Genomic DNA, 8,852 nt, shown 5'->3' with positions numbered 1-8,852 from the left:
TGTGTATATATATGTATGTATATGTGTGTGTGTGTGTGTATGTGTGTGTGTGTATATGTGTGTGTATATGTATATGTGTGTGTATATGTGTGTATATGTGTATATATATGTGTGTATGTGTGTATATGTATGTGTGTATATGTATGTATCCCCGCCTCCTCCCATTGTGCAAAAATGAAGCCAAAATACCCCACTTGTGGAGGCTGCCATCTTGAAAATGTGGAGCCAGAGTCTGCGCAGTAGTTACTTGAAGTGGAGCGACTGTGTAACGCTCCCGCCCACACACCCGCTGGACGCGACCGCAAACACGCCCCTCTACACTTGTTACGTAGCCCAGCGGCTTGAGTTTTTTGCTGGTTTACCGTGACTGACGAGTCGTTTAATTAAGGTAAATACAACCATGTCACTGTTATAAAAAAGACACACAGCTCATCATCTTATAATTCTAAAATCACTCTGTTGTTAATTCGTTCGCTAGATTAGCCGCTAGCATACGCACTGTGTTGGAGGCTTGTTGCTAGCTAGTTAGCGATGCTACACACCTGCTACTCTTAATAGTCTTCAACACTTATGTTTTTTTTTATCCATTTTTAGACAGCGATGAGATCATCTGCACACTCTACAGAGGCCCAGAGTTACTGTTAATATCAAAAATATAATGCTGTCCTTTGAGATTTTAACATAAGACTGTGAGTGTAATGGATCTAAAACTGTTTAAATCTTGAGAGCCCTCTACAGCCTGGTAACATGGAAACTTTAAAAACATCAGCAGAACGTTTTAGTAGTGTAGTCTAATTTGTTCTTTTCATTTAATAATAGATACCATATTATATCAACAGCTACATTCACCCTGGAGAGAAACTAGTGAGGGAGACCATCAGGACCAAGCTGGGTTTCCTGGGTCCAGAGGTTTGGAGAAACTTCTTCCCTTTCTTTCATTACAGCTGTCTTGTGCCAGAAGGTCTGTTGACCCACTGAAAGAGGCATCATTTAAGAAACAACAGGAACACTGAAGCTCATTGCATTGATCAAGCAGTTTAAGAGTTACCAAATAGCAGACTGATAAACTAGCTGCCAGGCAGCTATTATTGAAATGTGTTACACAGTTACGTAGATAAGTATCATTAGAGAGGCTGCCTAGGAACAGTGGTTCTAGTGAGAAAATGCTTCCAGGCCTTTAAATGCTAAAACAAACAACAACCCAAAACTATTAAACACACAAAAAAAACTATGATATGGGCTTGTTAATGATCCCAGTAACACTGAGCTGATTAAAGAGGCTCTGTGGAAAGTGGAGACACTGAGGGAAACTACCTTCCAGACACACATGACTCAGTGAGATCCCTGTTGCCCAGCATGGGAGGCTGCAGAGAGCTGATCTCTTCTGCTCTGCCTCCATGAATACCAGCAGGTCAAGCCAAACGGCACTGAAATCTTGTGTGATATGTGCACTGTGAAAGAAGAAAGGTACTCATCGTACAAGCGTGTTGTTGCTTTAGCTTGAGATGAGTTGAATTCAAAAATATAGTCAAAGTGGCCACTGATTGGTCTTTTGCCATTATCTCTTTTTGGCTTTGTTAAGAAAATACATATCTTGACTGTTTGGGATTAAAATTTAAAAACACATTTTTGTGACACTTTCCAGCTTCATGTATTAGGAGTTTCTAATAGTTTTGAAAATTAGTAAATAAACACTTTAGCAGCTTATGAGGTGGTCCTTATCAAAATCAATCTTTCGCTTCTTTCAACATAAAAACCCCCACTGCTACTTCAGCAATGCATAACAATGAATGGTTAATAAGATCACGTATATGTGTATAGGTCCGGTGTCCTCTAATTGCCCTGGTTGGGATGTATAAATTACACTCCTCTTTTCATGCTGTTCTCTGCTATTTTATGCAAACCTGCAAGTCAAAGCACACGGGGCAATGTGTCTGTTCACTTCAACTGACAATGTGCTAAATGCCAAAGACCAATTAGCCTCCTGTGGCCGTCACCGCTGGGTCTTCCAGCAGAGCCTTAATTCCAATCAAGCTCTCCGCCTGACATCCAGCTCAGTATCAAGGCCATCGGACACAAAAGTGCTACTGTGCTGTGTGTTGGGTGAGTTTCTACAATGTGTTTGTATTTCTATTCTTCACAGTATTATGCTGACATGGAAGAAGAATTTAATGGAAGAAGTATTACTCAACAGGGCACATGGCATTCATCAGAAACTGTGTGCTCATACACTATGAGTGTTTTCTACAGAAAGATAACTGAGGTTGCAGTGTTATGTTAAAAGGATCTGGCTGCTCATGGACACTTAAGAAAAGTGAGATGTCTTTCATACAACAATATCCATTAAACAGAACAAAAAGATGAGGCGGTGCCTTTAAAAAAGAAGACAGAAGAAGTCAAAGCAGACCCAAAGTTTATGGGATACCCTGTTGCATAAATGAGTCAGTGATCTAGACTCTGATTGGAGGAGGGACTGTCCGATCATTACCATGATTGACAGAATAAATAAAATAAATAAATCAGAGAGTCAGCATGTGCCTAATGAATGGACACGAGCAAATTACCCCGCCCCTCTCATGTCATTGCCCTCTTTGCTCTTTCTTTGCTCAATCACCCCTTTCCCTCCTTCATCTCCATCAGGGAAATTCACTATAACATGTGAACCTCCAAAAGCACCTGATCCATAAGTTACATCAGTCATCGCCCGGAGGACGTTGCGAACATGCAGAACGTGAACAGCTATGCTGCCCATAAAAGTTTAGAGTAGTTTTTACACTCTATATTTGGATTTTTGATATGCAGTTTGCATAATCATTGCATTTCACTCTGTCAATTTCTTATACAAATCACACCTTCCAAAGGTAATTTAACTGCCTTAAATACATTATAATATTCACTATAATACATTTTTTAACTAACAAGTTTTAAGTAAGGAGAAAAATGTTTAAGCCAGAGCAAGAAAACAACATGATGCTATATCATTGCCCAGTTGGCCGTTACTGTAATTAAATCTTTCTCTGAGAAAGACTTATATTAACATAATTTAAGATAATGACCACTGAGAACAACGCTGATGCATAATTTCATGTCACGTTTAGAAAATTAGCAAATTTCCCAATTGCTAAATTCTTTAACACAGATTCAAAGATTTTAAGACAACTAGCCTAGGAGCTAGATTTTAAAAAATAAGAGCATGGTGAATGATATACAGGATGAGTCTGTTCTCTTGATAGTGAGTGGCCTGTTCCTGTGGTTAGCGTTGCATAAATAACAGCCAAAACTGTCGTTCACGGCGCAGAAATAAACTCTCATCGTTTAACTGGTTTGTGTCTTCATGTTTCACGTTATATTTGCCAACGTCCACCTATAGTAGCCTCTAAAATAGAATTGAACAACAGAGCAGCAGAAGTCAGCACTTATATTCTTCTCTTTTTATAACAAGTTCGTGTTTTACAAACCACAACCTATTTAAAACAGTTTCTAAACATTATATTCCCAAGCCCGCTTCTCTGTATGAAGCTGTTCCTGAAATGCTGCAAGGTCATGGCATAAGTAAACCTCATTGTTAGATGCCTGTCAAATTATTTCACAAGGTGAAGGACGAATGTCATAAGGACAGGAACATTTTTATCGCTAAATCATTTGTGACATTTTTATTCAAATTCTATCCCTAAGCTAAAAATTTGTGAGGCATGTATAACCAGGACACTGCTAGCAGACAGTGAAGGACTCTGATGTGAGCCAAGGCTATCAATATACGATGAGGGCCTGTTTCCTTTGTGGCTTGCTGCCAGGTGAGCTACAATTTTCTGTGCTGCCTATAGAGAATGTAGTTTAACAAGTTGGAGGCACAAGGCAAAATACCTTATAGAGAATGAACCTTTTAAGCAGTGGCAACAAGCAACCCTAAAAATACCAATTTTACAGCTTTTTTTTTGTATTAAACTGCTCTCTAATGATTGGTAAAACAATAAGTTAGCTTGCACAACTCCTAGAAATAATTGTTATTTGATGACAGGTCTAAGGAGCTTGGAAAGAAAAGCGTAGTCTGGATGACTGAGAACCCTCACAGACATTTTGATGACAGGTCACTTTAAAGGACACCCCAACAGCATCAGCGGTAAAGAACAGAATAGAAGTCAGTGAAGTGAGCATAAATGTAACACAGCACATAATGGTTGAGCTAAGTTAGCTAACATTAGCCACCATAAGCTGTACGTAACAACGTAGCAGGGTATTCTCAAGTGCTAAGTAATTTAGTTGCAAGGTGAAAATTTGATTTTTCACAATTTCAGTCCAGAGATCAGTTGGCAACTCCTGGCACTGATAAAAGGATAGTAGGTGGAGCTGGAGCTGGCAGTGTAGATGTTTGGATTTTTATTGGGTTAAAAATGAGCACACTGGGAAACAAAGTTTGAGAGACAAGCCTGTGATGGTTTGGACACATGCAGATATACTGGACAAAGACCCACATAGCAAAATTGGTATGGATCGGATCTGGCCCACACAATGTGCTTACACATGCCCCACATGCCGCAAATAATGACGGCCCTTTGGTGGCCCAGATCTGGTTTGCCAGATGTGGCCCACACATGGGCCAGCACAAAGCCAGTTGCAGACACACTGCTGGCCCTGTGCTGGCCCAGAACAGTTTCAGCTCTGGCCCTAGATGTCAGCCTAATGTGTACCTCAATCAAGCCATGTAATAACAACATGTGTATAATAGTGCAAAAGTAACATGACAAAACTCACTGTTCAGACAGTGAATGGACTGATTCGTATATAACGCTTTTCACTATCCCAGATTACTTTAAGTGCTCTATACAGCATGCCATATTCACCCAATCACACACTTTCTCTAAACTGAGTGCTTCCTAACTACATTCATACAGTTGCCATGCAGATTGGAGGAGCCAGGGATTGAACCACTAACCTTCTGATTAGTAGGTGACTTGCTCTACCTCCTGAGCTACAGCTAGCCAGTGGTAACTGTGAGTAAACCCTCACTAGGTTTTGGATAAAGTGTACACTCACAAATCTGTCAAACCTGCATTTGAAATGTTGGCTACCATAGCAGTATAGTATTGAAACATGGCATTTGGTTGCTCTAATTAAAATAGGAACATAAATAGTGCCATTACTGCCAGACCTGGCCCACATCTGGTTGACATACACCCTGCCATGACACCAGTCAGTCAGAAGTGCCAGCTTGATACCGGATCCAGGAATAACCTGTTTTCTATGGGCCTGGGCCACATAAACCAAACCACAATCGAGCCAGATGTGGCATGCCATCACATAAACATGGCCATCTACGCCAGGCCCAGTCCATATCTGGATGACATACGTATTATCATGCCAGAAGTCAGCCAGCAGTGCCGGCTTGATACCAGATCTGGGCCAGACCTGCTTGCTATGTGGGGAATATTGAAGATGAAGCTGCCAGGCAGGAGGAAAAGAGGGAAAACCACAGAGGATATTTATGGATGTGGTGAAGGAGAACAGGCAGAGGCTGGTGTGACACAGGAGGATGCTAGGGACTGGGTGAGATGGAGGTAGATGATCCCCTGAGATGACCCCGAAAAAGGTAGCACCTAACATAAGAAGAGTTTCACTGAAAACTTGGGGTTATTTATTGAGTTACGTGCCTCTATGCTGTCCACTGTGTCCCACAAATCAAATTCAGCATTGAATTCTTGGTCAAAATTAGATGCTTTCCAGCTCAACATTAAATCAGTAGCAACAGATTAGTTATTTTAATGTGCTACTTTTTGAGCAGAATAAAAAATAGTCCGTATGAACTGAAAAAATTATATATATTTATAGGATTGTGGGTCCTCTAATCCTTTTCTCTCTCTAAATGACCCTGAAAATGACAAAGGTTTTAATTTTGGGTTCAAATATTATAAGTTTGTGATTTACTGTAACAACCCACATGGTGATAAATGATGATCTCCAAACGAGAAGAAACCGCATAAATATATTTTCCATTTTAATATGGCTCACATCACCTCATCAGTATACAGTGATGTTATTCAAGCGGGCTCTATGGGGGGGTGGAGTACTGTGGCTCTATATTATTAAAATGTCTGTGCGCCTGTATTACCCATAGTGCTGTGAGGTTGTCTTATGAAAACATTATGGCCATTAAATGAGATTGTGGAATCATTCCCCTTCATTGTTTATCACCAAGAGGCTGCGCTGTGGTTTGGGAGTTGCCTTCATGAACACAAACTTGCCAGAAGTGATGAAGTTTGATTTCAGATAATATCCTGGCAGAGCGCATTCGAAACTAGCATCAATCCTTATTACCACATCAAATATTAACTAGTTTGTGACGTTTGCTTATATACCTGCAAGCATTCCTACTGACAAATAAACAAAGTTTGTAAAAAGCAACAACAAAAAAAAAAAACAGTTCTAAAGAGATTCGGCCGCAAACAAGACATCACCACATATCAAAACAGATGAGAATTTGAGCGCTGTGGTTTGAGGATGGTTGTCCCTTCAGCTGCAGGGGTCCGTGCTCATGTTGCCTGTAACAGTTGTGAGCCAGACAGGAGCAATTATTCACCATAAAGCAAAGTAGCGCTGGCTGGGAGTAAATTACTGAGAGAGCCTCGGCCAATTACTTCTTGTAATGGTGAGAGACAAATCTCATTTGACACTAAAACAGCCTTGCATTGAAAAGACCAATAATGAGCAAAGCCCTTGTATTCCTCTAAAACAAGAGGAGGAAACACTCATCCTTGCGATGCAGCCTCTCAATTAATAATCACCTTAAGAAAGGGTTTTGATATAATTTAGCTCAGTGAGATTTTTTTTCCTCCAAAAGCCTTTTAATGGCATTTTCCCATGGTCCTTTTTGAACCATTATAATGCAGAGCAATTTATACCACAGGTCAACACGACAGCTGGTGGTTAAATGGGCTTTTCCTGGGGAGGTAGATTTTTGTTTGACTGGATACCCTCGGGGTGTATGAGACGATGAAATTCAGGGTGGGTTCAGCCGCTGTGCCCCGACTATCATTAGAGAAGCGTCAGCACACTCAAATGAAAATGTGTCCCCAAGAACACACAGAACCTGATGAGCACTATTATTAGCACGTCCACCTTTCTGATCATGGCACATCACCTGTGGGGGGGGGGGGGGGGGGGGGGGGGGATATGAACGTTACCTTTATGTGATGATAATTATTTGTTAAAGCTCAAAAATTACAACAGAGCTGCAGTTAAAGGGAGACTATTTATAACCAATCACTTAAGCTTCATCGTACTTTTAAGAGAGTGGCTTTTTCATGCTTTCTTGTTGCCAGAGGTTAATTGTTTAACACCTCAGCTTTAAGTAAAGTGTTAGATCTGCATTCCACTGTATTTTAATTATCATGCTTTGATATATAAATATATTTAGGAAAATGTGTGTCTTTTTAAAATATTTGTGTACATATATTAATATACTTGCTTATATGACCTCAAATTCTACTTCCAGTAATAGTTAGTAACTAAGTTTATAATAATGATATTACTGATTAGTATCACCTATCTATATTTACATGTTATGTATTATAAATGCATCGCCCCCTCGTCCCAGCCGAAGCAGAAGAAGACGGACGGATGGATGGATGGATGGATGGAGGGGCTCCATCCATCCATCACATGTCCAATTTAGTACTATATGATTATTTATTAGTTTTTGCTTCTTTCCTAAAATCTCCCTGTCCTGCCGTTTTACCACGTTGTCTTGTTCCTGTATGCATTATCTCTGTCTTCTCTCCTAATGTCTTGTTCCATTCTTAGTTTTCTTGCGAGCTACTGTTTTATACTCACAAGTAGCTAAAGAGCATGAAACACAGAGCCACTGGTTCCTGAAAAGAAAACATGGGACCTGTAGATATTATCCAAAAACACCTTAACCAGTATCTATGGCTAAGCATTAGTTCAGTTTGAGTTAGTTGCTTTTTTAAATAATCTTACTTTTGGGACCTAGACAAGCTTTTCCCTTTGACATTTTATAAAAGAACCATATATCTGTTGAGAACTTGCTAAGCTCTTGGACAGATAACTAACCTGTGAAAGTTTCACACCAGCGCAAGCAGTAGAAGATCACTCACTCTGGGAACCTATTAGCTAGTCTGCTGACTTACCTGTAGGGCTTTTCATGTAGTCAGCGGATATCAGCGCAAGTATACTTGATACCAAAAATATGTTCCTTGCATACAGCTTCTGCATATTCATGTGCAGAATGTGTTTAAGGACGTTCATAGTTAACATCGAAGTGCTGCAGTAGTCATACAGAGGGCAGAGGTTTCAATATTAAATGAAGAAAATACATATATTTGGCAGAAATGATATAAAATGATGAAATTCTTTAACCTCATGGGCCACAAGGGGCTATAGCGTGCCCTCCTGCATTCTCACTGAATAATATTTAATGCTGATATCAATTCAGTGTGAATACATAAGTAAAAGGTAGACTGTAGGCTTCATATTAGCATGTGTTGAGCAACTGTGAAACTTTCACGCTTAGAGGTACATTTAGTGCACCTTTTACAAAAAAGGAGAAAACAACATGTCACAGTTGGTGGACTAGATTTCAGTTTCAAGTTCATTTTAGTAATATTTCTAAAACAGCATAAGCCCAACAAACCAGAGCTCCTCCAGAGACCCATTAATGTCCACTATAATGGAACCATTAGCAATTGTTGTACACTCTGTCCTGATATATGAACTGCAGGAACAGACTCATAATTACTGACACTCTGTTTCATCCTCTGCAACATTTTGAAAATCAGCTCAGACATGTCATATAATCTGTTATTTATCCATCCATTTTCTTAACTATGTATCCAGCT

Source organism: Neolamprologus multifasciatus, chromosome 9 (genome assembly GCF_963576455.1).
Source record: "Neolamprologus multifasciatus chromosome 9, fNeoMul1.2, whole genome shotgun sequence".
Taxonomy (NCBI): Eukaryota; Metazoa; Chordata; class Actinopteri; order Cichliformes; family Cichlidae; genus Neolamprologus; species Neolamprologus multifasciatus.
Note: the sequence above shows the minus strand (reverse complement) of the source record.